The following is a 12,716-nucleotide window of genomic DNA, read 5'->3' as shown; positions in this document are numbered from 1 at the left end:
TCCTTGTAGAAAGCAGGCAGGTACCAGAGGAATTCTCAACAGTAAAATCTGCCACAGGCTGGTACAGATCTTTATCACTGACCCATAGTCAGTGGGATAAATAACATTTATTTCTCTTCCTCTGAGTCTGAGACCACTGGGGCAAGGTGCTTTAACTTCTTCCGTGTGTGTGTGTGTGTGTGTGTGTGTGTGTGTGTGTGAAAACCTTTCTTGCACTTCTCTTCATACTCATGGGGCAGTTGTGACAATGAGAAGTGTGCTGATTTAAGCTCTGTGGCACAGGGACACACAGTTACCAACAGGGCAGACACTTCGCTGCCTGCAACTGTACCTGCCTGCAGCTAAAGGGATTTTGCTCAAAGGAGGAAAGGAAAGAAGTAAAGGAAGTAAAGACACCCCCTACATTAGCCATGAAAACTTCCCCCAGGCCACAGAAGATGAGGAGGCAGTTTACATGCTACATATAATAAAGTAGAAAAATATAAATGATAAACCAGGACCAGAGGAAAACGTCAATGAGACAGATGATTAGAATGGGAAACAGAACTCTGATATGCAGTTCTCCTGTGGTGCATTGGATTAAGGATCTGGCATTGTCACTACAGTAGCTTGGGTCATTGCTGTGGCAAGAGTCTGATCCCTGGCCCAGGAATTTCCATATGCCATGAGCATGGCCAAAAACAAAAGCAAAAAAGAACTCTGATATGCAAATAAGATTCTTTTCCGCTTCTAAAAGGTCATGGATTTGGCTTCCAGCTTCCTGCATCCTGAACAAAAGAGGAGACACATTCAATCACCTGGTTCACATTAAGAAAACTTCAAGTTACTCAAGGAAGACAAATGCTTCCTGATACCCAATTATAAAAGAAACACATGGCCAGTTATAATAGCAAGTTTAAACAGCAAAATTCATACAGGGGCTGTTTTTAGAGTGAGTAGCATCTGATAAAACCCATAATCCTCACACCAAAATTTTACTCAAAATTGGTTCCCAGCAGAAATGCCCAAGAACTCATTTTCTTACGGTCCAGCTTAATATAAAAATAAAATCTGGAATCCCAACAAAAAGCCTGTCCTTAAAACAACCCTGTGTATGATTTCCCATTGTGGCTCAGAAGTAACGAACCCGACTAGTATCCATGAGGACGTGGGTTCGATCCCTGGCCTCACTCAGTGGCGCAAGTTGCAGATGCGGCTCGGATCTGGTATTGCTGTGGCATAGGCTGGCAGCTGTGGCTCTGATTCAACCCCTAGCCTGGTAACTTCCATATGCCACAGGTGCAGCCCTAAAAAGATGAAAAAGAAAAAACAAAACAACCCTGTGCATCAACACTCCAAAAACAAACAAAAAACCAATTCTGTGCAATGGTAATTTCTCACCACAGATGTTTGGAAAGACTGGGCAGTGGGAAGTTATCCTCCATGTCAAGGGTCTGAAGCACAGGTATTCTGCGTTGTAGAAACATCTCAGAACCAATAAGTAAGCAGATGGTTGACATGCTTCTGAAAATACCGAGGTACCTAGGCATGACATGCTGCTTTCTTCAAGGCAGACATGGCTCAGAGACCAGAAAGCAAAACCTCCAGATAATGATTCAAGATTAAGTTCCCCAAAGGAAAAAATCTGGGGTCCTCTTCCAGACCCTTTCCCTGCCCTCTGGCCCCACTGCCTGGTAGCCTGGAGGCAGGAAAGGGCATCACCCTTAACTTCTCCCCCACTGCCTGCTCCATCCCACACACTAGAGGCCAGCTAAAATGACCTTCCCCCTGCCATTCTCTGGCCGTAACCATGTGCCAGCAGCTCCCTAATTCCTTCCACAGGAACGCCACACTCCTTCCAGACTGAACAGGGCCTGCATCATCTGGCCCCTGCCTACTTTATCTCTTGCCTCTCTTCCCTCCACCACCCAAGACTTTCATTCTCCAGCACCAATGAACTTCCCGCCTTTCTCCCAAACCTGTGCCATCTCTCTCTTGCTTCCGTGTCTTGGAACCCTGCTGGGAAGCTCCCACTGACTCCACAAGATGAAGGCTTAAAGGTGCAACAGCATTCAGCCTTTCCTTGGGTGTTTCTTAAAGACACACTGCACTCACCCACTGTAGCTTATTCCAGAAATGTGTTTAAATCCCATACTTGACACAGATTGAGTTTAAGGTCTGTACCCAAGGCAAAAATCACCTGCAGTCAGGGTTTCTCATGGAAATTGCTTAAACATTCCAAAGTGCGAAACCCACAGTCAGAGCAACTTGGAAACAAAGACCGAGGCAGGCATCAAGAGATCCATGGTTTGCCTCTCATGCGCACTTGCGAGTCACGGGTGGAATCTCCCGTATTACTTCATAGTTTGCTGTTCTCTCTCTCCCTCTGCCTTTCTCCTCTACTCTCCCTGTTATTACCAAGTGCTTATAGATGAATGTGCAAAAGTGAAGTACAAAAGTGATCCAGCTCTGTGGTAGTTGCCTGTCTCCCCACACCAGCCTGTAACAGGGAGCGCTTTAGGGAGGACACGTTCACGGGCCTTATTCAAACTGGTCTCACATCCCTGAGCACAGTAAGCACCCCAGGTGTGAGCACACATGAAGGGCAGGGCTTGGAGGAAGCCGACAGGTAAGTGTGTACACAGAGAAATGAACATACGGTTTCACCTGTGAAGAATTTTCTTGGCTATTTCCCCTCAGTTGTTCTCATATAGGAGCTGATATAAAATAAGGCTGAAAAGCAGCTATGCCTTTCCTGGGGGCAGAGGGGCGGGGAATGAAAACAGAAGTGATGGTGCTGAGCTCTTCCCACAGTGGCTTTGGGAGAAAGGAATTTGCCCTGGGTGTCCTGGCTCCCGAGCAGACTCCTCTATGGATGGGCCCCTCCCCAGTCTCCCTCTCAACTCTGGAAAGATGCCACAGTCTGGAAAGAGAATGCACAGTCTCACAAAAGAGACCTGAAAGCTGACCTGGGGGCACACTCTTATTGCCTCCTAGAGATCAAAGGCAGGGATATTCAGATAAGTTACTTGAGTTCTACCCAGTGTGGAAGCACTTACAAAAGTTCCACCAGGCAGGCACTCAGCTGAGGCTGGCCACTGTTTGCAAGGCCTGCATTATCTTCCCTCTCCTGTTTTCTCCCCGCTTTGTCTTTGTGATCCCCTGCCAAGGCTGTGGTAGGATGTTTTCCTGATAAGAAAAGGTTCAGCAGCAACTTGGGAATACTGGGATGTGGGTTCAATCCCCAGCCCAGCACAGTAGGTTAAGGACCTGGAATTGCCACAGTTGAAGCTTAGGTCATGACTGCAGCTCTGATCTGACCCCTGGCCTGGGAATTCCCATATGCTGCTAGGTAGCCAAAAAGGGGGAAAAAAGAAAAAAGAAAAAAAAAAATCTAATTGCTCTAATTCCTATTTTAAGTGATATATCATGGTCCATTTTTCCTCTCTGACATCTTCCTCAGACATCCTGGACACCATGTCCGCACAGCCTTGATGACAACAGGCCAGGCTTCTCAACCTAAGCAAGCCGAGAGCAGAGCCACCTTACCTGTACCCAGTGCTGTTCCTGCCAACCACCAGATGCTTGGGCTGATCCTCACACCTGTAAATGTTCCAGTCATTCTCAGGCACCAGGTCCACATCATGGAATATAAAGCAGTCCCAGTTTTCATCCTTAAGAGCTTCTAGATAGCCCACATTCAGGAGTTTGGCGCGATTAAACTTTTTATTTCCAGCCTGTGGGTATGAAAATTAAAATATGAAAAGCTCCCGAGACAAGATTTCACTTCATGCCAGTCTTCTGTTCAGATGCAGGAGCTGTGTTCTTACTAACATGCAAGACCATACACATGACATGAAGCTCGGAAGATGCAATAATAAGAACAGAGCCCCACTGTATTTTTCTTTCTGATTCATACATACTTATATGCCACAACTTTGAAATGCTTTGTGTTTTTGTTGCTTTTGTTGTATCAGTTTAAAGTTTCTGTTTTGCAAGATGAAAGATTGAGATCAGTTGCACAATAACATGAATATACGGAGTTTCCTGGTGGCGCAGCAGTAACAAACACGACTAGTATACACGAAGAAGCAGGTTTGATCCCTGGCCTCACTCAGTGAGTTGAGGATCTGGTATTGCCCTGAGCTGTGGCATAGGCCAGCAGCCACAACTCCGATTCAGTCCTAGCCTGGGAACTTCCATATGCCACAGGTGCAGCCCTAAAAAGACAAATAATAATAAAAATAATATGAATATAGTTAACACTTCTTTTTTCTTCTTCATCTTACTTTTTAGGGCTGCACCTGTAGCATATCCAAGCCATGTGGGTGACCTGCACCACAGAGCAATGCCAGATCCTTACCCCACTGAGTGAGGCCAGGGATCTAACCCATGTCCTCATGGATACATACTAGTTGAGTTCTTAACCTACTGAGCCACAGTAGCCCTATTTTTTTGTTTGTTTGTTTCATTTTGTTTTTGTTTTTGTTTGGCCACATTTGAAGCATGTGGAAGTTCCTGGGCCAGGGATCGAACCCACACCACAGCAGTGACAATTCCAGATCCCTAACTGCTAGGCCACCAGGGAACTCCAAAAAAACCATAGTTGTTTTTTGTTTGTTTGTTTGTTTGGTCTTTTTTGCTACTTCTTTGGCCACTCCCATGACACATGGAGGTTCCCAGGCTAGGGGTCGAATTGGAGCTGCAGCCATCAGCCTACACCAGAGCCACAGCAACACAGGATCCAGGCCACATCTGTGACCTACACCACAGCTCACAGCAATGCTGGATCCTTAACCCACTGAGCGAGTGGGTTAAGGATCCTTAACCAACCTCATGTTACTAGTCGGATTCGTTAACCACTGAGCCACGACGGGAACGCCCCAAAAAAACCCAGTTTTAAAATACAAATAAAAATTACTCCCAAAAAAATTTATACACTTATTTATTCCACGTAAAACTACAAAATCTTCCTTAAATACCAGTCGCCCCAATTAGTATCTTCATTGTTCAATTCTCAGCTAATCCCAAACTTACCCTATGTAACAAATTTACACTAAGCTTCCAAAAAGCAGTTTGCCAGAAAGAATCAAGAAATCTTAACCTAGGGAGTTTCCATCATGGCTCAGCAGTAAGGAACCAACTAGGATCCTTGAGGATGCAGATTTGAACCCTGGCCTCACTCAGTGGGTTAAGAATCCAGTGTTGCCCTGAGCTTCGGTATAGGTCACAGACACAGCTCAGATCCTGCGTTGCTGTGGCTGTGGTGTAGGCTGGCAGCTGTAGCTCTGATTTGACCCCTAACCTGGGAATTTCCGTATGCTGCAGGTATGGCCCAAAAAAGACCAGGAAGGAAAGAAAAGGAAAGGAAAGGAAAGGGAAGGGAAAGGAAGGGAAGGGAAGGGAAGGGAAGGGAAGGGAAGGGAAGGGAAGGGAAGGGAAATTCCTTAACCTGGGAATTTCCGTATGCCGCAGGTATGGCCCAAAAAAGACAAGGAAGGAAAGAAAAGGAAAGGAAAGGAAAAGAAAGGAAAGGAAAGGAGAGGAGAGGAGAGGAGAAGGGAGAGGAGGGGAGGGGAGAGGAGGAAGGAAGGAAGGAAGGAAGGAAGGAAGGAAGGAAGGAAGGAAGGAAGAGGAAGGAAGGGAGGAATCTTAACCTATAAACAGTGAAGTTTATGCTAATATTCCTAAGCTACTTAAAAAGTCCCATGAAGGAGTTCCTGTTGTGGTACCACAAAATTGGTGGCATCTCTGCAGCCCCAGGACACAGGTTCAATTCCTGCCTCAGCACAGTGGATTAAAGGTTACAGCGTTGCCACAATGGTTCAGATCTGATCCCTAGCCTGGGAAATCCATATGACAAGGGGCAGCCAAAAAAGAAAAAAAAGAAAAAAAAAGTCTCATGGAATTACTGTAAGAGATCCTGTTTTCACACTCAACGGCAGAGCTAATCCTAAACATGGCCTTACAGAGGAATTGTTACTGAGTAAGACAAGAACATAAATCAACCAGTAATACAATCAAAGCTATAGTATGAAAAAAATTTTTACATTAGTAGTTTTTTTCAGGGCTATTTGGATCGAATTTCTTAAGAATAAATTCCAGTTCAATAAACAGTTTACCATAACAAAAGTACAGGCAGTTCTCAAAACTGATCACAGTACTTTCCTGAAAAGAACACCACAAAGCAGATATATTTTCCTATGCATAAAAACATTATATACTAGGAGCCGTTGTCCTAAGAACTCTGAAGGATTAATAGTGCTAAAAACAAAAATAATTATAAACCAATATAACAGTGAAATTCTCTTTCAAATCCTTAAAATATGGGCATAGATGTACTATATATATACACACTGGTTTTCAAGAGGCCCAGTTTATTATCAAGTATACATTGCAGAACTGCATCCCCTGATCTGTCAAAAGTTTTCCTAGGGAGTTCCCATTATGGCTCAGTGGTTAACGAATTTGACTAGGAACCATGAGGTTGCAGGTTCGATCCCTGGCCTCACTCAGTGGTTGCTGTGAGCTGTGCTGTGGGTGGCAGACGCAGCTCTGATCTGGCGTTGCTGTGGCTGTGGTGTAGGCCAATGGCTACAGTTCCGATTAGACCTCTAGCCTGGGAACCTCCATATGCCTCGGGTGTGACCCTAAAAGGCAAAAGACAAAAACAAAAACATTTTCCTAAAGCAAATACTACCAGCTACAACCAATATTAGGCACATAGTTAATGATTTTGCTTGCTTTCTAAGCATTTGTAAGGACTTTAGAGGGAATTATTTGAATGGCCCAGGTGACTTTTGAAAAGCTCACCACAGATGTTTAAGTTGATGCCTTATTTTTCTTCCAATAAATGTTAATACCAAATAGAGCATCTTAAATCCCCCAGTCGACTTAGAGCTAAACTCTCAAAAGCAGCCAAAACTTATACTTACTGTGTTTCTACTAAATCATGCTTCTAGAAGCCAAAAAAGTGAAAACTAAACAATGCTTTATATAATAGAGAGTGGCAAAGTTAAAGACAGAAAGGTGGAGACAAGTCATCGATTTCTATGGTGATCAGCACACAGTATTCTGCCGCCTCCTCAGTCTAGATCCACATGGAATAGCCAGGGTCCATAATAAAACACAGTTTCAGCATCTCACCATGTAGTGTATAGCAAATGCAGAAGGAAATGTAAGGTGAATCCAAGGGGACTATCTTCGGGCAGTCATTGGCTAACATGGAAGGGCTCACACACAAAAAAAACAGGCTTCCTCCAGAGGTTCATTTAAAGAGCCAGTAAAATTTCCCACCACTTGATCCCATTATTCCACATACTGGAACAAGAACTTCCTTTACTCCTTTCAAGGACAAATGAGGTAGGAGACCTCTCCCTTGATGACAGTGTGATGCCTTTATACCCAAGACAGATGAGCAGCCAAGTCCTCAGAGAGAGGAGGGTCTGGAAAGCAGAGTCTGGTCTGTGCCCCACCCCCCACTTACCTGGTGGATGATGTAGATGCCATAGTCCAGCTGCTGCCTCTGCAGGAAGGGGTGAAGGTGTTCCAGCAGGTACAGTAGGTGCTTCTCTCTGTGCCGGTGAGGAATCAGGATGGCCACCCGCTGCACAGCCCTGCATTCCTCCGGGTGATACCGGCCTCTGTGCACTTTGGGGTTTTCTGCCCGTACTTCTTCCAGAGTGAGATCTGGTTTGAAAACAAGCTTGGTCTGGCCTTCTACAACAAAAACAGGACATGGGCGTCAACAGGAGCTCACTTGCCAGGCGCTGATAGGCTCACATGAGCTAGTACCTGTGAGGTACTCTGAATGCTGCATGGCACACAGTGAGCGCTGTGTGAGTGTTCGCTTTTATTATTATTGGTCATGAACTATAACCACACAATGATATGACTCAGGTTACTGGCTGCAAAAGCAAGCAGAGGACATAGCTGAGAATTCCCCTGTGGCCAGGTAACCAGCCTGGCTCTATGATTCATCCATATGTAGGAGACACACTCTGTCCAGATGACCCCAGTAGAGAGAGCAGGGGTCAGGGGTTAGACTGATAAACTTCAAATTTGCTCTTCCCTCTTTTCCTTCTCAAAATTTCAAACAGGGGTGGGGAGGAAGACTCACCCATGGAAAAATAAGTTAAATAAACCCAACTTTTTTGTTGCCATTAAAAAAAAAATTCCAAAGGAGGGTGAAGTCTCTTAAAAATCAGGAGCATTCCATGGATGAGCATTCCAAGCTCATGGATAAGGCCCTTTTACCTAAGGTTCCTGCCTAAGCTCCTGAGAGCAATTCTAACTCCCTGAAGGTGAAACAGCAAAAGGATATTGAAACCAGCCTCACTCCGTAACTCAATAGTAACAGGTATGTGTAATACCGCAAGAATTCTCCATTGTTCCAGAAGAAATGCCTAGTGGGGTTTTGCTCAGTGAGTCTGGACACAGCCTGACTGGATGAACCCCAAGGACCATCCACGGTAACCAACCTCACGCAAGCCTTTAAAGATAAGGCTGAAGCCCCTGACCCTCCCCTTGCATCTGAATCAACAGGGAACGCTGACTGGAAAGAGAGGAGGCAGAGCTATGGTTAGGAAGACAGCCACACTTTTTCAAAAGTGGTCAAGCTGTAAAAAATCTCAAGATGCTTGCAAGCTGCACTACCCTCAGTCATGCACCCTTCCTATCTATGTCGCTGTGCCTTGCTTCATGTGACCATCTCTTCTCTGGCATGGCTGCTTAGACCAGGCTTTAATATCTGTGAAGTGGCTGCAAGACTCTCCCCAACAGCACCAAGAGCAAATAACTGCTTCTAGCCACCTCGAGAAAACAACTAACCTACAAGAAAAAAACTTTTCAGAAGGGTCTTCACATGAGACACAGAGTCAGCAGGCAATAATGCCTTAAAAACAGTGAGAAAAGGAGTTCTAACAAAAGGCAAACTCTCAGAGCTGCCGGGAGCTGATGGGGTGGCTGTTGAGATGTTTTCCTGTGTCATCTATTCATAAACCTCATCAGCTGAGTTAACCTGACCACATCTCTATTCTTGGCCCCTGAAAGGGCCCCATAGAACATGTCTGATGGAAACGAAGGCCCTTGCTTACTCTCTCACTGTCATAACTTTTTACATGCCTACCCTTCTGCAGCCTGTTTTCACTGACTCTCCGCTCCCATGCTATTTTCTCAAGTTTTGTTCCTCCTTGGGTCACTAATGTTCCATCTTAATTCATCACTACTTATGTCACCCTCTTGATCCATACTCAGTATTGTGTCACTGCCCAGTGGTTTTTATGAATGTGTTTGTGGCTTTAATATGTTGAGAGGATTTTGAACAAGGCAGATGATACCCTCAGATCTGTGTTTCAGTAACTCATTTTCCTCTCTCAACTTGTGTAACTTGTGAGCGGAACAATTTCCCTCGAACAATCAGGAATAATGTTTTTTGGCTTTTCTACTACCGAGTAAAGAAAGGATGAGCACAATACAAGTCTGTGATGCTGTCAGGAAAGGGGGTCTGCAGGTTCTGCTCAGTTAAAGAGCCCCAGGCCGCCCAACAGAGAGATAATTAAGTGTATGCAGAGAGCCACCTCCATGGGACCAAGGAAGAGCTCTGGACTTCACAGAACTGGAAAGGACCACCCTACCTTCATCCTGCCTGCATGGGGGAAAAAAGGCAAACATGTAAGCAACACACTGAACAACACAACAACTGAACAAAAGGCAAGGACACAAGGAACTTAAGATTAACTCTGGGCCCATCTCAGGAACCTTTCTGGGAGAGAGGTCATCTAAGCTAGATTTTTGATGACTAAATAGAAATCCACCAGGCAGACATGGATTGAGGAAGAGCATTCTGGAAAGACAGGCCCAGGATTATCTGGAGAATTATAAGCACTTTGATGTTCTGGAGAATCAGAGGTCTGAGAGAACCTTTGTGGGTTACATATAACACTGCTGTAGAGTTTTTCCTTCCTAATCAAAGTACTCCCCAAAAACCAGTTTATTGTTCATTTAAACTGAAAGGTGAGACATCAACGGAGAATCAAAACATACAACATATTTAAGAAGTAAACACAGAAATAAACTAAGAAAGACTACACTGAAAATGTACCATCCTTTCCCTTGACTCCCTACTTTGAGCCAAGGGGATGCCAACAGCTGTGAGAGAAGCAGAGGCTTGGATGTGCTGGTGTTTCTCTGCTGTGCTCTGCAAACACCAGGAGAACAGGCCCAGGCCAGCCTGTTGGTCCCAGGAGGAGGACCGGGGCAGAGCCATCAACCCAGATCAACCAACCCCCAGCTCATCACACATGCCTACTGACACATGCTCCTGAGACTTCTGTGGCTGGATGATAAAATTAGGGATGTTTATATAATAAATACTATACGTCAGCAATACAGATACAGCTCACAAATATAATGGTGAGCAACAGAAGCCAGACACCAAGAATGTACAGTGTATGTTTCCAATTATCTAAAGTTCAGAAACAGGAAAAAGCTAACACTTGGTGTTAGAATCTTAAATAAAAGCAGTGACTGAAAGAAGTATGGGAACTTCTGGAGTTCTACGAAGATTCCATGTCTTTCTTTCTTTTTTTTTTTTGCAGCTGTTCACACAGCATGCAGAAGTTCTAGGGCCAGGGAATCAAACCAGAGCCACAGCTAGGACCCAATCCACAGCAATGACAATGCCGGACCTTTAATCTACTGCACCACCAAGGAACTCCATAAGATTCCACTTCTCTCTCCTTTTTTTTTTTTTTTTTTTTTTTTTTTTTTGCTTTTTAGGGCCATACCTGTGGCACATGGAACTTCCCAGGCTAGGGGTCAAATCGGAGCTGCAGCTGCCAGCCTATGCCACAGCCACATCCATGCCAGATCTGAGCCACGTCTGAGACCTATAGCATGGCTCATGGCCACACCAGATCCTTAACCCCCTGAAGGAGGCCAGGGATCAAACGTGTATCCTCATGAATACCAGTCAGGTCCATAACCCACTGTGCCACAACAGTAACACCCGATTTCATTTCTTAATTTACAAATTGGTTACACAAGTATGTTCATTTTGTGAAACTTAAGTGAGATGTATACACATCTGGTTTTTGTACTTTTCTGTACATTTGTTATAGTTAAAGAAACAGTTTATGTACTACTTATAAAAAAGAAAAAAATACTTACTGAGGTATGGAGACACAGAAGGGCAGTTGTCAAGGTCTGCTTTTTTCACAGATGCTTCATCTGTCACAGTTCCTTTCTTCCCCCAAACTATACCCTTGTTGAAATTAGCCATGAGCTCCTTTGCTTTAGGAATGTCTTGAATGGCACCCACAAAGTAGTTACTGGTGGCCCACCCAACCACTGTCAGGCATAAGGTAAAAAGCAGCAGTAATCGGAATCTGTAGGAAAGGTGAAAAGTCACGTTGAAGCTCATGTCTTATTTTGTGAGCAATAGGTGTCTCTTGGCCTCACTGCAGGCAGGAAGCTTCAAATTCAGCTTTTCCAGTCTGGTTGCAAACCTGATGACAAATGACAGTGCAAAGCCTGCTCTTGCTTGATAGTTCTGCTCCAGCAGTCTCTAAAATGCAATCACAAAGACATCCTGTTTCAAATGGAAATCCTATCCTGAAATGATTCCTATCAGTATAAACTGAAAACCTACCCCCAACTGATCTTGACTAACAGTAACAGGAATTCTCTAACTACAGTTGGAGATCAGAAAACCAGAGATTATGAGGTAGAAGGTTCCAACCATCTATGCATCACAGGGGTTCTCTATGGGTTGTCACCCCAGCTGACATCCATCAACCCCAGAAGAAAAGCCATTTCCAGATGTTACACAGGAGAAGGCAAAGAAGAGATGGGCAATGAGCTGGGCACACCCCCCAAATTCAACCCTAATGGTTCTCTTCCTTAGTTGCCCCTTCCTGAAACAGTTTTAAGAGACAGTAACAGCATGGGAGTTCCTTTGTAGCCCAGGAGGTTAAGGATCCAGTGTTGTCACTGCAGCAGCTCAGGTGGCCTCTGTGGCTTGGGTTCGATCCCTGGCCCAGGAACTTCCACATGCTGTTGGCATGGCAAAAAGAGAGAGAGAGAAGGTAACAGCCTGAGAAATCTTGTTCTAAAGTGTATTTTGACCCAAAGAGAAAATAAAGGGAAAGACAAAAGCTCTTCTCCTCTACATGTTTCTTGACAACAGGGAATGAAAAGTCAAGGATTTTTCAGTAATAAGTATTACATCCACAATGAGGCACTGCCACAGGTGGGGAAGAAGGCAAGGATCACAAGAGAATGCTAACACAGGAGGTCAGTAATTAACTACAGCACAGTGTTTTGGTTTAGACAGAAACCACAGCTCCCCTACATATCAACTGTGAAACAGAGCCCATGGCTCACTGAGCCTTAGTCTCCTTATCTGTAAAATGGGGATAAAAACAGCACCTTCCAGGAATTCCTGTCGTGACTCAGTGGTTAACAAACCAACTAGAATCCATGAGGATGCAGGTTCCATCCCTGGCCTCGCTCGGTAGGTTAAGGATCTGGCATTGCCGTGAGCTGTGGTATAGGTCACAGACATGGCTCGGATGCTGAGTTGCTATGGTGTAGACTGGTGGCTACAGCTCCAATTCGCCCCCTAGCCTGGGAACTTCCATATGCCACAAGTGCAGCCCTAAAAGGCAACAAATAAAAAACTCAAACAAAAAAACACAGCACCTTCCTAGAGAGGTTACTGTGGGCCTGGATGACCT

The 12,716-nt window shown here is 44.8% G+C and overlaps 1 long non-coding RNA gene across 1 annotated transcript in view; it reads right to left on the bottom strand.

Annotated features, from left to right (window-relative positions):
- Window positions 1-12,716, bottom strand: part of B4GALT4 — a 34,376-nt gene that overhangs the window by 10,251 nt on the left and 11,409 nt on the right. Inside the window, exons 2-4 of the long non-coding RNA XR_001300547.2 lie at window positions 11,149-11,545; window positions 7,466-7,698; window positions 3,529-3,716 (exon numbers count right to left, since the gene is read on the bottom strand). This is a non-coding gene — a long non-coding RNA (beta-1,4-galactosyltransferase 4). The remainder of the gene's footprint in view (window positions 1-3,528; window positions 3,717-7,465; window positions 7,699-11,148; window positions 11,546-12,716) is intronic.

Source organism: Sus scrofa, chromosome 13, assembly GCF_000003025.6.
Source record: "Sus scrofa isolate TJ Tabasco breed Duroc chromosome 13, Sscrofa11.1, whole genome shotgun sequence".
NCBI classification, from domain to species: domain Eukaryota; kingdom Metazoa; phylum Chordata; class Mammalia; order Artiodactyla; family Suidae; genus Sus; species Sus scrofa.
Note: the sequence above shows the minus strand (reverse complement) of the source record. Positions and strands in the feature narration are given on the sequence as shown.